This window comes from Pan paniscus, chromosome 19, assembly GCF_029289425.2.
Source record: "Pan paniscus chromosome 19, NHGRI_mPanPan1-v2.0_pri, whole genome shotgun sequence".
NCBI classification, from domain to species: domain Eukaryota; kingdom Metazoa; phylum Chordata; class Mammalia; order Primates; family Hominidae; genus Pan; species Pan paniscus.
Genome location: NC_073268.2, coordinates 13,331,140 through 13,353,185, shown reverse-complemented (window position 1 = coordinate 13,353,185; position 22,046 = coordinate 13,331,140). Strand labels below are relative to the sequence as shown.

Below are 22,046 nucleotides of genomic sequence, written 5' to 3'. Positions count from 1 at the left end.
GCATCCTGTTCCATATGTGCTAAGCACCTCAAAAACATTCAGTGTGACGTTTCCTAGGTCTCATGTAAATACCCATTACCAAATGCAGCACATTTTCTACTCTATCTAGTTCGAAGAGACTTTTTAAATAGGGAATGGAGTTTTCTTTTGTGCTTGTGTCTGACTTCTTGGCTGAAAGACACTTGATTTTAAGCTCTCTTTTATTTTTATAAAAGCATTTATGGTTATAGATTTTCCTCCGAATACCATTTTATCTATAACACAGTTTGCTCCCTAATTTTTTTAATCAATATATAAAGAGATTTTAATTTTAATACATTTTGATTTCTTCTTTAACCCAAGAGTGGTTAGAAACACACATGTGATTTTCTAAACCTTTCAAGTAATAAGGTTTTTCAGTTATCTTTTTGTTATGAATATCTAATTCTATTGCATTTTGCGTATGAAAATAGCCTGTTTGAATTCACCATATGAAAGTGGCTTGTTTCTGCCTTTTAGAACGTACTGTCGTTTCCTTTGTGGCCCAACTTGAGCTGATTTTTAATCTAAAACATAATTACAAGTAATGTAGTTGAAAGCTATATTCTCTCTTAGGCACAAAACTACAAAATCAAACATTTTTATTCAAATTATCTTTTTTCTTAATTATTTTCATCTATTTAATGAGCCAATTTATGAGTGAAGAATAAGGCTTTGTCTATTTTTCCTTTCATTTCTGTTTTAACTTTATGTGTGGTTGCAGCTTTGGGCATTTCTCCTTGTATTTCTATCTGGTTTTGCTTTAATATTTCCATATCTATGCTGTTGGCATACAATGGTTCACAACTGTGATCATTACTTGATGGATTATTTCTTTTTACCTATAAACAGTGTTTCAGTTTGCCCTTTATAATGCTTTTCACCCTAAATTCCATTCTGCTTGGTGTTAATATTGCTATTCTAGATTTATTTGTTAATATTTGTTTATATTTTTCACCCCTTTGTTTTCTTTTTTTTTTTTTAAGACAAAAAAAAGAAAACTTTTTTCTTTGTTGCCCAGGCTGAAGTGCAATGGTGTGGTCTCTGCTCACTGCAACCTCAGCCTCCTGGGTTCAAGAGATTCTCATGCCTCAACCTCCCGAGTAGCTGGGATTATAGGCGCACACCACCGTACATGGCTAATTTTTTGTATTTTTAGTAGAGACAGGGTTTCACCATGTTGGCCAGGCTGGTCTCGAACTCCTGACCTCGTGATCCACTTGCCTCAGCCTCCCAAAGTGCTGAGATTACAGGCATGAGCCACCGTGCTCAGCCTCACCCCTTTATTTTCAACATTCCTCTGTCATTTTGTTTTAAGAGTTTCTTGTGCAAATCACATATATCCAGATATTGGGTTTTTTACTCAGCTTAGAGTCTCTGTCTTTTAATAAGTAAATTTAACACATTATTATTGTTACTTGGACTTACACCAGCCAAGTGATTTTGTGTTTTTCATACTTTCTCACTGTTCTTGTTTTTCCCTTTCTGGCTTTGTTTGATTTGCTCAAACTTGCTTTCATTTTTCTTCTAAGTTTGAAATTTACATATTGTATTCATTCGCCCAATGTTTAGTCTTAGCTTTTTAACACTTCTACTTAGACTTGTTTTTTTTTTTTTTTTTAAATTTCTTCTTCTTTTTACAGCTCACTGGAGCCTCAAACTCCTGGGCTCAAGCAATCCTCCTACCTCAGCCTCCAGAATAGCTGAGACTACAGGAGTGTGCCACCATGCTAATTACTTTTTTAATTTTTTGTGGAGATAAGGGTCTCACTATGTTCGCCCAGGCCAATGTTATGTTTTGCTAACAGTATCCAAACTCAAGTCAGTATCTATAATCTTTGCCCAAACAAGACCAAAACCAACTCCCATTTATTTCCCTTTGCCTTCTTGTGTCACATTCATCACCACCACCTCCTTAGAATTTTTTTTCTCTTTTTTCTGAGACAGACTCTTGCTCTGTCAGCCAGGCTGGAGTGCAGTGGCATGATCTTGGCTCACTGCAACCTCCATGTTCCAGGCTCAAGCAATTCTCCTGCCTCAGCCTCCTGAGTAGCTGGGATTACAGGCGTGTGCCACCACTTCCGGCTAATTTTTGTATTTTTAGTAGAGACGGGGTTTCACCATGTTGGCTGGGCTTGTCTCAAACTCCTGACCTCAGGTGATCCACCCGCCTCAGCCTCCCAAAATGCTGGGATTACAGGTGTGAGCCACCGCGCCCAGCCCCACCTCCTTCGATTAAGCAATGTATTTAACTGGGTGTTGTCTGTGCTCATCGTTCCTTCTCACAGTTCAATGACTTTCGCTTGGATTCTTTCTGCAAGTTCTGGGAGATGATTGAGGAATCCTGATTTTTAAAAACCCAGAGGACTTGTGAGCACTGTGACAATTTCCCTGGGAAAAGACATAATTAATAAATTATACCTATTGTTACTTAAAGCATTGCAAGGTTCTGAAAATTCCATCAAGAAAAAAAAAGCAAGAAGCCAAAAAGCAAAAAAGAAGAGGAAAATAAAAGCAAGAAGAGAAGGAAACATAGTATCTATAAAATTCTTATAAGGAATCTGTGCCTGGGCCCAGAGAGTATGCTTGTTGGCTGTTCAGTGACTCTGTTAGTGAATACACAGAACTGGCCCCTCCATGCTCAGGTGAGAAAAGGAACAACTGTGATAAGATCATCACTTCCATCGTGCGTCCCCCAGGGAGCATAAAAGGAGGATGAGATCTACTCCCCATTATGAACCCACGCTGAGTCTTGCCCAGCAAACTTGGCTATGAGCTGTCTTCATCTTGGGACCCTCTCGGATATTTGTTTGGGGACAAAAGAAATCTCACCATCGAAGGTGAGAAACAATGTGGCGATAGCTGATTATTACTTAATATTAGAGAAAGGATCATTTTTCCTGCAAATGGTGCTGGAGCAATTGGATATCCATATGCAAAAATACCAAACTTCAATTCATACCTTGCACCATGTATGCAAATTTACTCAAAATGGAGCATAGACATAAATATGAAACCTGAAACTGTGAAACTTACAGAGGAAATAGGAGAAAATCTTTGAGTTAGGCAAAGATTTCTTAGCTACAACCCAAAAGTACAACCTATACAAGAAAAAATTGTTAAATTGGATTTAATGGCTGGGTGCGGTGGCTCACGCCTGTAATCCCAGGACTTTGGGAGGCTGAGGCGGGTGGATCACGAGGTCAGGAGATGGAGACCATCCTGGCTAACACGGTGAAACCCCGTCTCCACTAAAAATACAAAAAAAAAAAAAAAATTCTCCGGGCGTGGTGGCGGGTGCCTGTAGTCCCAGCTACCCCGGAGGCTGAGGCAAGAGAATGGCGTGAGCCCGGGAGGCGGAGCTTGCAGTGAGCGGAGATTGCGCCACTGCACTCCAGCCTGGGTGACAGAGCGAGACTGCGTCTCAAAAAAAAAAAAAAAAAAAAAAAAGAAACCTAAATAAAAGAAAAAGAAAAAGAAACTTCAATAAAAAGAAAATCAACAACTCAAATGATTGATTTCTATCTCTTGGTTTTCCAAAGCTTTCATCTATTTTTGTTGTTTAAGAATCAAAACAAGCTTATCTCAGAGACGGAAGTCACCCTCAGTTTTGACAGTCCTAAAACCTGGATGGCATACACCGGTAAATCTTTCAGGGATACAGTTCCTTGTATATTTTTTAATATTTTTTCACCTTTACTCTTGAATAGAAGGATACTAGGTTCTTAAATACAGAATCTAAGTTCAAATGATTTATTCATTCTTAGCTTTGAAGAAACTGCTTCTCTGCCTTGCAACCTTTGTTGCTAATAAAAAGATAGACATCTTCTCAGTCTGATTCTCTTTTCTCTTTTTTTTTTTTTTTTGAGACGGAGTCTCGCTCTGTCACCCAGGCTAGAGTGCAGTGGCACAATCTCGGCTCACTGCAACCTCCACCTCCTGGATTCAAGCAATTTTCCTGCCTCAGCCTCCCAAGTAGCTGGGATTACAGGCATGTACCACCATGCCCAGTTAATTTTTGTATTTTTAGTAGAGACGGGGTTTCACCATGTTGGCCAGGCTGGTCTCGAACTTCTGACCTCAAGTGATCTGCCTGCCTTGGCCTCCCAAAGTGCTGGGATTACAGGCATGAGCCACCGCGCCCGGCTGATTCTCTTTTCTTTATAGAGAATTGGTGGTGGTTTTTTACTCTTTGGAAGCCTTTAGGATTTTTCTTGATCCTTGGTATTGTGAAATTTCACTACAATGTGTCCAATGGTCTTGCTTTCATCCCATTTTGGTACTCAGTGGAGCTTTTCAGTCTGAGAACTCATATTTTTCTCCTATTCTGGGAATTTTTTACTTCTATCCTTATTTTGAATTTGTCCCCACTCTTCATTCTCTGTATTTGGGGTGCGGGGAGTGGATAGCTACTACCACTGGCTTCCCCAATAGCTATTCTCTCCTTTCTTCTTAGAAACAGGATACTGATTTTAGCAGGACACATTGCCATGAAGAATGTCTACTTCGAAGCTAACTGTGGCCATGTGTTTAAATTCTAGACAATGAGATCTAAGCAAAAGTGTTTTGCAGAATTCTGGGAAGCCTGCTTAAAGGGATTTGAGTTAACTGGGCAGGTCTGGCTTTTCTCTTTTTCCCTGCCTGCAACGCAAATGCAGTGGCTGGAGCTCCCGCAGCCATTTTTAGCCATTAGGTGAGCTTCAAGAGCCCATGTGCTGGGCTGGCAAAGCAGGAAGACAGGAATCAGGGTCCTCGATGATACTTGTAGAGCCATACACCAGCTCTCCTTTCCTCTGTACTTTTCTTTGGTTGATAAGTAATCTGTATCTTGTTAAGCCACAATTTTTTGCATCCTATTATTCCTAAGTAATACTAATAATCCTTTAGAATCCTTCTGACGTTTTTATTATAGGAATGTTAGAAATTCTAAATTTATGCTACGTGCATCAGTCTTTTTTCCTATGTTTCTCTTGGTTGGTTCAGTGTTGCGTTCTAAAGTTCTCAGTTCAGTCTTCTAGGTTACTAATTTACCCTTCAGCTGAGGCCAATCTGCTCAACTTTCTATTTTGTCAGTTTCTATCGTGATTTTTTATTTCCAAGATATCAAGTTGATTTTTTTAATTATGATAAAACACACATAACACAAAATCACCACCTTAATTATTTTAAGAGTACAGTTCAGTAGCATTGAGTATGTTCACATGGTTGCAACCATCATCACCATCCATCTCCAGAACTTTTTCATCCTTTCAAACTGAAACTGTTTTCATTAAACACCAACTCTCCATTTTCCCCTCCTCCTGGGCTCTAGAAATCACCTTTCAACTTTCTGTCTATCAATTTGACCACTCTAGGTCACTTACATGAACAGAATCATAGAGTATGTGTCCTTTTGTGACTGACGTATTTCACATAGCATAATGTCTTCTTCAGGTTCCTCCATGTGATAGGATTTTCTTCCTTTTTAAGGCTGAACATTCTCTGGTAACATTCTCCTGGATGAAGATGGCATTTTGGTTTATCCACTCATCCATCAATGGACACTTGGGCTGCTTCTGCCTTTTTGCTATTGAGGATAATGCTGATATGAACGTGGGAGTAGCAGACTGATTCTTAGGGCAATCTCTTCTCATCTCCTTCTTTTTTTTTTTTTTTCCTTTTACTTTAAGTTCTGGGATACTTGGGCAGAACGTGCAGGTTTGTTACATAGGTATACATGTGCTATGGTGGTTTGCCGCACCTAACAACCCGTCACCTAGGTTTTAAGCCCTGCATGCATTAGGTATTTGACCTAATGCTCTCCCTCCCCTTGCCCCCCACCCACCAACAGGCCCTGGTGTGTGATATTTCCCTCCCTGTGTCCAATGTGTTCTCGTTGTTCAACTCCCACTTATGAGTGAGAACATGCAGTGTTTGGTTTTCTGTTCCTCTGTTAGTTTGCTGAGAATGATGGGTTCCAGCTTTATCCATGTCCCTGCAAAGAACATGAACTCATTCTTTTTATAACTACATAGTATTCCCTTCTCATCTCTTTCTAGGGATAATAACTAAATGTACTCAAGGCCCTGCTCCACTTGCGTTTTTAATTTTGTTCTCAGATATAAGTTCATGTGTTGACTTTGATGTCCCTTTCATGGTGCTGGCTTCCCTCAAGTGTTGTTGGCTTCTGGGTGTATGCTCATCGTTGTTTGTAAGCTCATCTTTGTTTGTAAAAGTCTCTGTGCACCAGGCTGGAGAAGTTACACTGATGTACACTAGCCTGAATATAGGAAGGGGTTGAATGTGCTACCCAGGCAGATACCTCAGCCTCTCTCTTGATTATGGCAGAGATGTGAGACATGTAGGAGAGAGGGGCATTAACTAACCTTCTGGGCACATGGGCTGTCTGGTTTTGCTGGGAGTTGTCAGCCACCCCAGATCCTAGTCTGCCTCTCTGACCCAAAAAACCACACTTATTGCTCCCTCTTTTTTTTTTTTTTTGAGACAGAGCCTTGCTCTGTCACCCAGGCTGGAGTGCAGTGGTGCGATCTCGGCTCACTGCAACCTCCGCCTCCCAGGTTCAAGTGATTCACCTGCCTCAGCCTCCTGAGTAGCTGGGACTGCAGGCACCTGCCACCATGCCTGGCTAACTTTTTTGGATTTCTACTAGAGACAGGGTTTCGCCGTGTTAGCCAGGATGGTCTCAATCTCCTGACCTCGTGATCTGCCCACCTCGGCCTCCCAAAGTGCTAGGATTACAGGCGTGAGCCACCGTGCCCGACCTTGCTACTTCTTAAAACAAGACATTTCGTTGTTTGATACCTGATAAAGGGGCGGCATCTCCCATCTGTGGCTCCATCAGGAGCATCAGGGTCCCATCTCATCCTGGCATCACAATCTCCAGGCCTGCCATGCCCTTGCCCCCTTGACCATCTTTTGCATCCTTCCTCTCCTACAGATGATTTTTGACTGCAGTTTCCTTGCTTCATCTAAGGAGCTTCTTATAATTACTGTCCATCAACTGCCTCTCTCCTTCCTTCCCAGCATGGTAATGAGAACTTGTTACAATAATTATTTCTGTCACTTCTCAGAAGTTAGGGCAGGAGGGGGAGGCTGCTGAATATACATTATCTGCTCTGTTGAACTGGTTGTCTAGTTGTTTTTAAAGTTTCTTATTCTCAAATCACCAGCGCAAATCCAACAGAGACTGTTATTTTGGGGAGGATCATAAAACACAGAACAGATAGTGCTGTGGCATTCACGCATCTGTCTCTGCGAAGCAAGCAGGAATTTTTTGGTGGCCAAATATTTTGACAAAAGCTTTGCAATTTCCTTCTTGTGCTCTCCCTAAGGAATAGTTAAGCCCAGAGATTCTGTGGATAGTGGTTGGCCTAAAAATGCAAATATTTCTTTGAGTAATGTGGGTTTATCCTGACCCCATCCATGTAATACCTGCGCAGCTAGAAGGAAAATTTTTCTTCTCTCATAATTACGGGTAGGCTTAGGAAACACGCCTTTCTGGGGGCGATTCCTAGATAATCTTATCTGGGTTAGAAGCTGAGACTTTAGAGGAGGAGGCAGAAGATAAATAATGTAGGGGAGGTAAACTTTTTCTCTATCTTTTTAGGTTTGGTGATTGGAGTTCTGTAAATTAAACTGACAAAAGACACATTCGCAAGAGAAGAGTTTATTTACGCAAGCCTGAGTGTTCAGTGATGAGTAACTCAAAGTCGTGATTAGAATTTGGGGCTTAAATACCTAACCTAGTAGGGGAAAGGGAGGAGGGAGAAAAGGCTCCTGTAGGAAATACAGATGGGCTTCTTTAGGAAATACATTTTTTTCAGGATAACGGGACATTTTTTAAAGAGTGTGGTGATATTTTTCCATACAAATAAAGGTGGTCTTTCCGTCTTCTTCAGGGACTTGAAACTCCCCCGGAGAAGGGATCTATGGTAGCTTCATTTACCAGAAGTTGCTGCTTTTAGTCAGATAAGGGAAGCTCTGAGGAGGCTTTTCTCTGCATCTGTTGAACCTCAAATGTCTTCAGTTTAAAATAATCTTTATTCCAACTCTGGGCTTCCGAGTGGGTCCACACAGTAAGCTCATATGAGCTTTAGATGGTGGGAAGAGGGCTGTTGACCCTGAAAAAGAGAGAGGAACAGTGAAATGGATGAAGATTCTGGGGAGCCTGGCGAGACCCCTCAAATCTTGAGCAAGTCCCCCACACCCACGAATCATCTGTTGGGAGCACCCTTAGTGAAACCACTGCAGACTGGGTTTTTTATCCAAGATGGCAGGAGGCTGCACCCTCTAATGCTGACAAGAACAGACTGAAGAATTAGGCCATCAGGAATTGTCCAGGATCATGAGGAAGACCCTGAGCTTTCACAGGCTGTAACTTGGGAGGGTTGAACCAAGCTTACCTAAATTTCCAGGAGGCACAGAAGCCCCGTTTGAGAAGGGTAACATGTAAATGTCAAGCAGAGTCCCTCAGGGGTGTGAGCTTTGAGCTGAGTGCCCAGTAGACAGGACTCCAAGTCCCTTCTTTTCTGTGTCCCAGTCTCCCTGGGAACGTACTCCACCAGGAGAAACAGCCCTGATTCCAAATACCTTTAAAATGTCCTGGAAATGTTTTGTTTTTTTTTTTTTTAAGCATCTAAATGATATGCCCCAGACTTCTATTCCAACTGTCTCTTTTTTTTTTTTTTTTTTTTTTTTTTTTTAGCATCTAAATGATATGCCCCAGACTTCTTCTATTCCAACTGTCTCTTTTTTTTTTTTTTTTTTTTTTTCTTGAGACCGAGTCTCGCTCTGTCACCTGAGCTGGAGTCCAGTGCCGTGATCTCGGCTCACCGCAAGATCTCGGCTCACCACAACCTCCGCCTCCCGGGTTCAAGCAATTCTCCTGGCTCAGCCTCCTGAGTAGCTGGGACTACAGGCACATGCCACCATGCCAGGCTAATTTTTGTATTTTTAGTAAAGCCAGTGTTTCACTATGTTGGCCAGGCTTGTTTTGAACTTCTGACCTCATGATCTGCCCACCTCAGCCTCCCAAAGTGCTGAGATTACAGGCATGAGCCACCGCGCCCAGCCTGTCACCTCTGTTCTATCTTCCAATTCTGTATTCCAAATTCCAAATTCTGCCGTTCAAACTCAAGTTCTGAATTCTAAGTTTTACCTTCTGGATTCTGTTACATGTCTATCTCCTGCCCCTAAATCCTTCCTGGGTCCCATCCTTTTTCCCTGTCTTTTTGGATGGAATGTCTGAACATCCTCCCGACCTTGCTTATTTGAGGGGTTTTTTTAGCAGTTCCAGGATTTTCCCCATCAGGAGGGACTTGGTTTAGACTAAACAGCAAGTGGGTGGCAGTGGCTCAGTGGAGATCAGGGAATTCCTGAGGACCTGGCTTGGCCTGACCTGACCTCCTTCCCTCCCATCCCACCTCTAACCACTGGACATACTTCCTTTTGTGCAATTAAGCTAAACCGAGGATTTCTGTGGTGATAGCTGGGGACTGAGAAATCTTAGGAAAAGATGTAAGCAGACCTAGAAGATGGTTATGTTTCATTCAGAGAAATTAGGAACTACTTCCAGCAGGGGGAAGGAGGGAGGAGGGGAAGGCAGGAAGGAGCTGAGCTGAGCTCTAAGTCCTCAGAATTTGTCATCCTTCAGTTCCCCATTGTCTGAGCTAAGCATGGACCCTCAGAGTCCTCCCAGAGCCAAGAGAAAACCATGACAGTAGGACTGGGGTGCTCCTCTGTCCGGGGTTGCCCTGAGGGAGAAAGGGAAGAAGGTAGAAGTGTTGGGAGCATGACTGGAGAGGTGAGGTCCTCTTGAAGACCTCAAGAGGATCCAAGACTCCCCGTGTTGCCCGAGGAGAACTGTATAATAGACATTTCATCCCAAGCCGCCTTCCCGCAGGCAGCACTTCGGGTCTCCTCCCAAGACTGTGGGTCTTTACAGGACCAGAGATGATGCACAAGGTGGAGCTCTCCTATTTGGGAGAAGCCACCATCGCCTCCTGGTTCTCCTGCTGGGACTTGCTGCTGGTACCTGCTGGCAGGACCCCAATTGTTCCCCTACTCCATCATGGTTCCTGGCTTAAGCTTGCATGTCCTCAGCTCATAAGATGTTGGGGTCCACGCTGGGCTATGGCTCATTCCAGAAGCTGAACTCAAGGAGCAATTGGTGTCTCCTGGACAACAGCATCCAGCTGCAATCCTTCCGGACCTCCAGGTACTCCTTGTCATGCAGTCCGTGAGGGCTGAGTAGCCACCTGAGAACCTCCACAGGTGCAGTGCCTGGTCCTGCTCCCTACAGCACGTGTTCCAGTTGCCCATGAGGGAGCAGGGTAGTCCTCATCCTAGTGCAGTATGGACAGTGCTGCCTCCATCAGTGCCTACTATAGGCATCCGGGCACTCAGGCTTCTCACTGTGAAACTGGATCTTGTAGAGGTTGCTGGTCTCCTTCTTGGACAGCAGGGCAGAGTGGGCATCCTTCCAGGGATCCACTTTGTGAACAAAGAGGGAGCAGAACCAGTAGCCTTCATTGTCCTTGGGATAGAAATGCAGCACAGCCGCAGCTGCAACATCCCCAGCACAGGCCTGGGCCTTCCAGTAGCCACTGTGACACTGCAGAGATGCTGCACAGCCATGAAGCCATGTTGGATCAGGGAAGGTTGCAGGAAGACCTCATGGTGTGTTTGAAGAGAATGTATATTCTGCTCTCACTAGGTGGAGTTGCACTAGGTTGGTGCAAAAGTAATTGTGGTTTTGGCCCATGAATTTTAAATCATTATAACTAGGTTCAAACATGTTTTTTTTACTTTTAATTTTTTATTTCAATAGGTTTTGAGGGGGGGAACCGGTGGTGTTTGGTTACATTAATACGCTCTTTCGTGGTGATTTCTGAGATTTTGGGGCATCCATCACCCAAGCAGTGTACACTGTACCCAATGTGTAGTCTTTTATCCCTCACCACCCCCGACCCTTTCCCCTGAGTCCCCAAAGTCCAATGTATCATTCTTATGCCTTTGTGTCCTCATAGCTTAGCTCCCACATATAAGTGAGAACATACAATGTTTGGTTTTCCATTCCTGAATTACTTCACTTAAAATAATAGTCTCCAGTTCCATCCAGGTTGCTGTGAATGCCATTAATTCATTCCTTTTTATGGCTAAGTAGTATTCCATTGTATATATATACCACAGTTTCTTTATCCACTTGTTGACTGATGGGCATTTGAGTTGGTTCCACATTTTTGCAATTGCGAATTTTGCTGCTATAAACATGTGTGTACAAGTTTCTTTTTGGTATAATGACTTCTTTCCCTCTGGGTAGATACCCAGTAGTGGGATGGCTGGATCAAATGGTGGACCTACTTTTAGTTCTTTAAGGAATCTCCAAACAGTTTTTCATAGTGGTTGTACTAGTTTACATTCCCATCAACAGTGTAAAAGTGTTCCCTTTTCACTGCATCCATGCCAACATCCATTACTTTGATTTTTTTTATTATGGCCATTCTTGCAGGGGTAAGGTGATATCACATTGTGGTTTTGATTTGCATTTCCATTATAATTAGTGATGTTGAGCATTTTTCCATATGCTTGTTGGGGCCATTTGTTTATCTTCTTTTGAGAATTGTCTATTCATGTCCTTAGCCCACTTTTTGATGCAATTGTTTGTTTTTTTTTTTCTTGCTGATTTGTTTGAGTTCATTGTAGATTCTGAATATTAGTCCTTTGCCTGATGTATAGATTGTGGAGATTTTCTCCCACTCTGTGGGTTGTCTGTTTACTCTGCTGATTATTCCTTTTGCTGTGAAGAAGCTTTTTAATTTAATTAAGCCCCATCTATTTATCTTTGTTTTTGTCACATTTGCTTTTGGGTTATTGGTCATGAAGTCTTTGCTTAAGCCAATGTCTAGAAGAGTTTTCCTGATATTATCTTCTAAAATCTTTATGGTTTCAGGTCTTAGATTTAAGCCCTTAATCCATCTTGAGTTGATTTTTGTATAAGATGAGAGATGAGGATCCAATTTCATTCTTCTACATGTGGCTTGCCAATTATCCCAGCACCATTTGTTGCATAAGGTGTCTTTTCCCCACTTTATGTTTTTGTTTGCTTTGTCAAAGATCATTTGGCTTTTTTTCTGGGTTCTGTATTCTGTTCCATTAGTCTATGTGCCTATTTTTATAATAGTACCATGCTGTTTTGGTGACTATGGCCTTATAGTATAGTTTGAAGTCGGGTAATGTGACGCCTCCAGATTTGTTCTTTTTGCTTAGTCTTGCTTTGGTTATGTGGGCTCTTTTTTGGTTCCATATGAATATTAGGATTGTTTTTTTCTAATTCTGTGAAGAATGATGATGGTATTTTGATGGGAACTGCATGGAATTTGTAGATTGCTTTTGGCAGTACGGTCATTTTCACAATGTTGATTCTACCCATCCATGAGCATGAGATGTGTTTCCATTTGTTTGTGTCATCTATGATTTCTTTCAGCAATGTTTTGTGGTTTGTCTTGTAGAAGTCTATCATGTCCTTGGTTAAGTATATTCCTAAGTATTATTTTTTGTAACTATTGTGAGTTATTGATTTGATTCTCGGCTTGGTCACAGTTGGAATATAGCAGAGTTACTGATTTGTGTACATTAATTTTGTAACCTGAAACTTTGCTGAATTCATTTACTAGTTCTAGGAGTTTTTTGATGAGTCTTTAGAGTTTTTCTAGGTATACGATCATATCATCAGCAAACAGCAACAGTTTGACTTCCTCTTTATCAGTTTGGATGTCTTTTATTTTTCTCTCCTCTCTGATTGCTGTGGCTAGGACTTCCATTACTATGTTGAATGGAAGTGGTAAAAGTGAACATCCTTGTCTTCTTCCAGTTCTCGGGGGAATGCTTTCAACTTTTCCTCATTTAGTATAATGTTCCTCATTTAGCCGTGAGTTTGTCATAGATGGCTCTTATTACCTTAAGGTATGTCTCTTCTATGCTGATTTTGCCAAGGGTTTCAATCATAAAGTGGTGCTAGATTTTGTCAAATGTTTTTTCTGCATCTATTGAGATGATCATGTGATTTTTTTGTTTTTAATTCTGTTTATGTGGTGTATCACATTTATTGACTTGTGGGTGTTGTATCAGTCGGGGTTCTCTAGAGGAGCAGAAAAGTAGGATGGATGTATATATAAAGGGGAGTTTATTAAGGAGTATTGATTGGCTCACACAATCACAAGGTAAGGTCCCACAATAGGCCGTCTGCAAGGTGAGGAGCAAGGAAGCTAGTTCGAGTCCCAAAACCTCAAAAGTAGGGAAACGGACAGTGTAGCCTTCAGTCTGTGATTGAAGGTCCAAGAGTCCCAAAGCTGAAGAACTTGGAGTCTGATATTAGTGGGCAGGAAGCATCCGGCATGGGAGAAAGATGTAGGCCAGAAGACTCAGCCAGTCTAGTCCTTCCATATTCCTCTGTCTGTTTTTATCCTAGCTGCACTGGCATCTGATTAGGTGATGCTCACCCAAATTGAGGGTAAGTCTGCCTCTCCCAGTCCACTGACTCAGATGTTAATCTCCTTTGGCAACACCCTCAAGGCACACCCAGGAACAATACTTTGCATCCTTCAATCCAATCAAGTTGACACTCAATATTAACCATCACAGATGTTAAACCATCCCTGCATCCCTGGTATGAAAGCCACATGAAACATATCTTTGTTAGTCAAAATAGGAGCCATTACAAGCAACACATTTTTGTCAATGAGAAATAAGTTTGTTTATTCCTGTAGCGTAAAAAATCCTTGCTTCAGGATTGAAACGAACTCACGGAAAGCATTTTCTGCATCCTGCTGGTTGTGGAAGCCTTTTCCCTGCAAAAAATTTTCGAGATGCTTGAAAAAGTGGTAATCAATTGGCAAGAGGTCAGGTGAATATGGCAGGTGAGGCAAAACTCTGTAGCCCAATTTGTTCAACTTTTGAAGTGTTGTTTGTGTAACAAGTGGTCAGATGTTGTCATGGAGAAGAGTTGGGCCCTTTCTGCTGACAAATGTTGGCTATAGGTATTGCAGTTTTCAGTGCATCTCACCGATTCGCTGAGCATTCTTCTCAAATGTAATGGTTTTGCTGGGATTCGGAAAGCTGTTGTGGATCAGACTGGCAGCAGACCACCAAACAGTGACCATGACTTTTTTGGTGCAAGTTTGGCCTTTGGAAGTGCTTTGGAGCTTCTTCTCAGACCAACCACTGAGCTGGTTATTGCCGGTTGTCATGTAAAATCCACTTTTAATCACACATCACAATCCGATCGAGAAATGGTTCATTGTTATTGCATAGAATAAGAGAAGATGACAGTTGAAAATGATTTTTTTTTTAATTTTTGCTCAGTTCATGAGCTTATCAAGCTCTTTCACCTTTCCAATTTGCTTCAAATGCCAAACGACCATAGAACAGTCAACATTGAGTTCTTTGGCAACTTCTTGTGTAGTTGTAAAAGGATCAGCTTTGATGATTGCTCTCAATTGGTCATTGTCGACTTCCGATGGCAAGCCACTACACTCCTCATCTTCAAGGCTCTTGTCTCCTTTGCAAAACTTCTTGATCCACCACTGCACTACCCGTTTGTTAGCAGTTCCTGGGCCAAATGTATTATTGATGTTGCGAGTTGTCTCCCCTGCTTTACGACCCATTTTGAACTCAAATAAGAAAATTGCTTGAATTTGCTTTTTGTCTAACATCATTTCCATAGTCTAAAATAAACATAAAATAAACAGAATAAACAGCAAGTAATAAGTCATTAGAAAAAAAAATGAGAAATGCCCATTAAAGTGATGTATAACATAACACATTTATTTAAGAATGTATTCCAATATCAAAGAGCAAATTCCAACAATGCAAAAACCACAATTACTTTTGCACTCACAAAAGTAATTCACTAAATGTGAATTTAGTGAAATTGGCTGATGGTGTTCAAAACTTCTATATCTTTATTGATTTTCTTAATTTTTCTATCAGTTATTGAGAAGTGAGAATTGAAACATCTAAGATTGTGGATTTGTCTGTTTTTTCCATGAAATTACCTCAGTTTTTGCTTCAAGTATTTTAAGACTCTTATTACATTCATAAAATTTTAGGATTATTATGTTCTCTTGATGAATTGATCCTTTTCCCATTACAAAATCATCTTCTTTACCCCTCATAATTTTTTTGGCTCTGAAATTTAATATAGATACATAAGTTTTCATTTAATTAATGTTAGCATGCTATATGTTTTTCCACCCTTTTATTTTTAATCTACTTGTGTATTTTATTTTTAAGGTGTGTTTTTTGTGGACAGTGTGTAATTAGGCCATGTTTTTTATTCAGTCTGAAATGTTTTAAATTGGGGTGTTTAGACCATTTACATTTAATGTGATTATTACTATGGCCAAGTTTAAATCTGTCATCTTACTATTTGTTTTCCATTTGTCCCATTTTTTTATTTTTTGCTCTTTTTCTGCCTTCATTTGGAGTAAGCAAGTATGTTTTATGATTTTATCTCCTTTGTTGGTTTATAAACCATCACTTTTTGTTTTGTTAATCATTTCATTAGAGTTTATTTTATATATATATAAATAACAGTTTAAAATAAACTGTTATAGTCCACTTACAAGTGATATGATGCCATTTTAAGTATGGTATGGGAAACACGATAGCGTACTTCCATTTATCCCCACCCAACTTTTGTGTTCATGTTATTATACATTTTCCTTTTGTATATGTTACAAACCCTGCAGTACATTGTTATTATTTTTAATTACACAAACATTATCTTTAAGGTTTAAGTGATAAGAAAATGTCATATATTTACATATGTAGTTACTATTTCTAGTGCTCTTTATTCTTTCGTGTAGATACTGATTTTCACTTGATATCATTTTCCTTCTGTCCAGAAGACTTCTTCTAACATTTCTTAGCATATGGGTCTGTTGGCAATGAATTTTTTTAGCCTTTGATTTTGAAAGACATGTCTGTTAAGTATAGATTTCTAGTAGACAGTATTCATCTTTCAGTATTTTAATGATGTTTCTCTATTGTCCCCTTGTTTGCATTGTTTCTGGCAAGTCTACTGCCATCCTTAACTTTGTTCTCTGTATAGTAACATCTTTCTCTGTAGTTGCTTTTAAGATTCTCTCTTTATCATTGATTTTTAGCAATTCGATTATCATGTACCTTGGTGTGGTGTTCTTTATGTTTCTTGTTCTTGGGATTTATTGAGGTTCTTGGATGTGAGTTTATAGTCTTAATCAAATTTGGACATTTTGTGACCATTATTCCTTAAAATATTTTTCTGCCCCCACCCACTACTCTGCCTGTCTTTTTTCTTCTGGTGACTCCAATTACATGTATATAAAGCCACCTGAAATTGTCCCATAGTTCACTAATGCTATATTCATTTCTTTCTATTTTTTCTTCTGTGTGTTCATTTTTATAGTTTCTATTACTATGTCTTCAAGTTCAATAATTTTTTATTCTACAATGTTTAATCTGCCATTAATCCCATCCAATGTATTTTTCACTTCAACCATTATAGTTTTAATCTCTAAAAGTTTGACTTTGGCCTTTTTAAGTATCTCCCATATCTCTACTTATTATCATATGGAATACAGTTAAAATAACAAGTTAAATGTCTTAATCTGCCCATTCTAATATTTGTTGCTGTTCTGGATTGATGTCAAATGATTAATTTTTCTCCTCATTGTGGATAACATATTTCTGATTCTTGGCATGCCTGAATAACTTCTTATTGGATGCCAGATTTTATAGATCTACCTTTTGGGGTGCTGGATATTTTTGTATTCCTATACATATTCTTAAACTATGTTTCTGGAATGCAGTTAAGTTACTTGGAAACAGAGAGCCTTTCTGCTTTTGCTTTTAAAATCCTTTCTGCTTTTGCTTTTAAAATTTGTTAGGCAGGTTCCATGCTCATTATTTCCACTAGTGAGGCAAGACCTATCTTAGTTCCATACTCCATGCCTTAAGAACCATGAGGTTTCAAATCTTTCTGGTAGAAACAGCTAGAGTGTGTTCTCAGCCCTGTGTGAGCACTAGGCACTGTTAACTCTAACCTTTTTGAATGGACTTTCCCTGGCCCCAAGTAATTTTCTCACATGCAGGCCCTGATGAGTTCTGCACTGAGTTCTTGAGTGGGGCCCTCTGAAGTTCTCCAGAGTTCTCTCTGTGCAGCTGTCTCCTCTCCAGTATTCTATCTGCCCTGCTCTCCCAGACTCAGTCCATCTCCTCAGTTCAAGAAATCTCCTGGGCTTAGCCTTGGTGCTATGAATGGAATGTTTGTATTCCCCAAAATTCATATGTTGAAACCAATGTGATGATATTTGGGGATGGGTCTTTTGGGAGGTGTTTAGGTGTTGAGGGTAGAGCCCCCATGATGGGATTAGTGCCCACATAAGGAGAGATGTAAGAGGGCTTGCTTCCTCTCTGTGCTCTCTATCTACCATGTGAGGACACCATGAGAACTCAGCCACATGTAAACCAGGAAGAGGGCCCTCATCAGAACCCAACCATGCTGGCACCCTGGTCTCAGCCTTACAGACTTCAAACCTATAAGAAATAAATTCCTATTGTTCAAGCCACCCAGTCTATAGTATTCTGTTATAGCAGATTGAACTAAGACATTGGATCCCCGCTTCTTGTGCTGCATCCTGGAAACCCAAGTTTCTATCCATATGGATGGAAATAAAAGTAGGGAAATGCCGCAATTTATAGTTATTTCAAAACATCATGTCATACACCATAAATACACACAAAAATAAAGTAGAAAAAACATTGGGGTAAGACAAGAGGTAGAGATGGGGTAAGGGATAAGCTCCAGGATATCAGGATATGATGCTAGAGAGATGGTCGGAGCCAAATTCAAAGGCCTATAAGGAGCTTGGATTCAATTCCAGAGGCAATGGGGAGCCGCCAGAAGACTTTGAGCAGAATAGGCATCATCTGGTCTGGTCTGGTTGCATTGGCTAATAGTTATTGAGTGTCTATTATGAACCAAATCCATTTCCACATGCTTTATCCATATCATATCATATAATTCACACAAACCCTACCAGGAAGGTTCTGTTATCTTCATTTCACTTACAGGGAGGAGGAGACACAGAAAGGTTAAGGGACTTGCCATGGGTGACAGCACATCACAGGTTCAGAGCCTGTGTCCTCTGCAACCACCACTCCAGCTACAGTATGGAGCTGGGCAGAGCAATACTAAAGGCAGGTAACCATCTGGGAGGAGGCACGAGGCCTGAACCAAGGCAGTGGTGTGGGGGTGGAGCAAGGGAACCATCAGAAGGAAAGACAGGATGCAGTCACCAAGTTGTTATTTATACGCTTGAGAGAGGAAAGGATTTGAAAAGAAAGGCTTTCAGACGGTGCCGTTCACTGAAATGGGGACCATTAGGAAGGGCAGGCAGGAGAAGGTGATGATTTCATCTGGCTGTGCTGGGTTCACATTCCCAGGGTCATCTGGAAAGAGCTGTTCGGAAGGTGAACAGGTAAAGGTCTGCAGCTGAGGGGAAGGGCCTGGGTAGGATTAGCATGTCATCTACAACCAGGTGTTAGGAATTGCCATAGGATAGATTAGGCCTCTTAAGAAGTGGTGGATGAGATGATTGGCTCTGGCTAAGGATCCAGCTGGGGACAGGAGCCAGAATTAGAGCTTGAGCCTCAGGACAAGTCATCCCTTCTTCCTGATGCCTAATCTCAGAAACTCCTAGGAAGAACCTACAATGTGCACCGTGTAACAGTCCACCATGCCCCAAGCCTGGGAATACACCACACCACAGAAGAAGCAACAAAGTAAGATGAAAAGTGTCAGGGCCAAGCGCAGTGGCTCACACCTGTAATCCCAGCACTTTGGGAAGACAAGGCAGGTGGATCACCTGAGGTCAGGAGTTCGAGACCAGCCTGGCCAACATGGTGAAACCCCATCTCTACTAAAAATACAAAAATTAGCCAGGCATGGTGGCATATGCCTGTAACCCCAGCTACTTGGGAGGCTGAGGCAGGAGAATTGCTTGAACCAGGGAGGCAGAGGTTGCAGTGAGCCAAGACCACACCATTGCACTCCAGCCTGGGCAACAAGAGCAAAACTCCATCTCAAAAAAAAAAAAAAAGAAAACAAAAGAAAAGAAGAAAAGGAAAAGAAAAGAAAAAGAATAGGTAAAGAAAAGAAAAGAAAAGGAGTCAGACTTCAGAGTCAGACAGACCTGAGCATGAATCACAGCTCCATCATTTACCAGTTGTGTGACTGTGAACAGATCATTTAGCTTCTCTAAGTCTTCATTTCCTTAACAACAACAAAAATGATGCAGCTAATAATGCCTACCCTGAAGAGTGTATGTGAGAATGAAATGAGAAAAATGTATGGAAAGCACTACGTAGACACATAGTAGATATTCGGTAAGTGACCACGTAGCCATCTCTTCTGCAGTCCCAGCCGCTTACTTCTTCAGAGCACATTTGATGTCATTCTGGCCTTGGCAGAGCTCCCCTCTAGAGCTTCTCCAACTCCTTCATTTGTGCTGATGGGAAGCAGGAAGGCTACAAACCACTTGGCAAAGAAGTCATCCTTAGAGAATTTAGCATGTTTAGTGGGAAATGTTTTAATCAGACAGTTGTGAGTTCCAAAACAGACTCCAACACTTGCTGGGTACGTGATCTTAAGCGAGTCATCCAACCTGTCTGAGCCTCAGTTTCCTGATCTGTAAATGGGGGTGATAACACCATCTCATAGGACTGGCCTAAGGATTGAATGAGATCCCAGATGCAAAACACCTGCCACACAGTCTGACATATTGCAGGTGCCCAATCAATGTTAGTTACTACAACTTTCAGCTTTCTTTTTTTTTTTCCTCTGTCTCTCTCTGTCGTCAGGCTGGAGTGCAGTGATGCGATCTCAGCTCACTGCAGTCTCTGCCTCCCAGGTTCAAACAATTCTCCTGCCTCAGCCTCCCAGTAGCTGGGACTACAGGCACGTGCCACCATGCCCAGCTAATTTTTGTGTTTTTAGTAGAGACCAGGTTTCACCCTGTTGGCCAGGATGGTCTCGATCTCTTGACCTCATGATCCACCTGCCTCGGCCTCCCAAAGTGCTGGGATTACAGGCGTGAGCCACTGCGCCTGGCTACTTTCAGCTTTCTTTCTATTCTTTCTTCACTGAGACAAAGTCAGGAGTTACCTCCCCCTCCTCCTAAATCTGGAAGTCCAAATCACTATAAATCTCCTTCTAATGGAATGATCATAGTCTGCCTCCTGTGACCTTTATTTCTGAGAAAATCTTGCCTTCCTTCTAGACAGGGAGCTGCCTGGGAAGCAGAGACCCACCTCTGCCCTCCCCACAGTGCCAGGTTCAACATGAGGTACGTAGTAAATGTGCACTGAATCAAAGGATGAATGAATGACTAAATGGATGACATTGCAGTTACATCAGAAGCCGTGAGTGAGAGAAAATTAATTTGCAGATGGAATTATTACATTGTGTACCCAATCTTGCAAAACAATGAGGCACTGCTTGTAGGAGTTTCAAACACTTTTTCAGAAATTTAATTGCTAGTTAATTTTCCTGCAAAACACAATAACCTCTACGCGCTAAAGGAAATAAGACACAGCTCTGAAAACCTCATTAGGCTGTGCCTGAAACCACAGCGGCTTTTTCCAAGTTAAGAACCTGAGAATGCAAGCTGCCATAATTGGCACTGTCTTTGTTCAGATGCAGGATGCCTTTACTCTGATTCCCCCACTCCTCATATCCCACTGAGAGGGCACGGCTCCCGCCTGCGACTGCAGAAGTGAGGGTGGCCTGAACTGAGCCATCCTCAATCTCTTTCTCACTGTGTTCTCTTATGATCAGAGCTTAGTCTGTAGAGCTCAGTCCATGACCAGAATCAAGGCTCTCTCTGTGACCAGGAGGAAGGCTCAGTCCGTGACCATGATCAGAGCTCAGCCTGTGACCAAAATGAGGGCTCAGTCTGTGACCATGACTACAGCATGGTCTGAGGGCAGGATCCAGGCTCAGCCTCCATGCATAGCCACAGCTACGGTCACACATGCACACAGCTTCAACTGAAATTAGAAGTGGGCCAAAAGGACAGACATAACGTAAACAGCAGAGGCTTCCGCTACACCACTCAACAAATTATTGAACTGAATTCAATAAATGTTAGATGAATCCTCAGAGTTCCAAGATGTGGTAGGACGTGGGTAGAAGGGGAAGAATGGGAAGGAGATGTCATCAGCCCTGGTGAATAAGGGCCCAGAACTCAGATGTGCCAGAGTTAAATCCTGCCCTGACCCATTTAAGCAACTCTTGGCCAGGAAGCTGGAAGTCTCACTTTCAGCTTCACAGTAACCCACATAGAACTCAGAGAGCTCCAGACGGCCTGCCTGGAGATGTGTGCCCTCCGGCCAGATGCTGTCAGCTCCAGTAGCTGTCACCTGCTAGGATATCACTGCTAAGTGGGTTAGCATTTGCCAGCCATTCTGCTGATTAATGGTGTGTAAAGTGGCTGTCTCATGGTGGCTGGGTCACCGTGACTCAAGCTTGGGAAACGCTGCAGTAACAGCAGAGAGCTCACCTCATGGGCAGAGGTGGGACTCTGAGAGGGTTAAATCTCAGCTGCTACTGTTTGGGGCATCCATGAACTCTTCGCAGCAGGATGTCCATTGCCCAGTCTCCCCTCTCTGCTTCCTCCAGTGTCCCCTATGAAGGACACCTTTGAAATGAGGGATGAGATGTAATGAAGCTAGATACAAAATTAATCAAATATGACACGAGAATTGATGTGGAATGCAATCCCATCAGCAGATGATTCACCTCCTTGGAGTGGAGTTGCTTGTTTACTGTTTGCAGCGTTTCTGAAGGACTCAGGCAAAGAGCAACACCAGGGATTATTTTTCAGAAGGAGGACTACAGACACAGAACACAGTCACCAAGGGCCAGGTGCGGTGGCTCACACCTGTAATCCCAGCACTTTGGGAGGCCGAGGTGGGTGGATCACATG

General features: G+C 41.8%; 2 pseudogenes; both read right to left on the bottom strand.

Moving 5' to 3' along the window:
- Window positions 1-7,735: 7,735 nt before the first annotated feature.
- Window positions 7,736-12,012, bottom strand: LOC100982934 (protein NipSnap homolog 1-like; annotated as a pseudogene).
- Window positions 12,013-13,713: 1,701 nt separating this feature from the next.
- On the bottom strand, window positions 13,714-14,806 carry LOC129394497 (histone-lysine N-methyltransferase SETMAR-like; annotated as a pseudogene).
- Window positions 14,807-22,046: the final 7,240 nt, after the last annotated feature.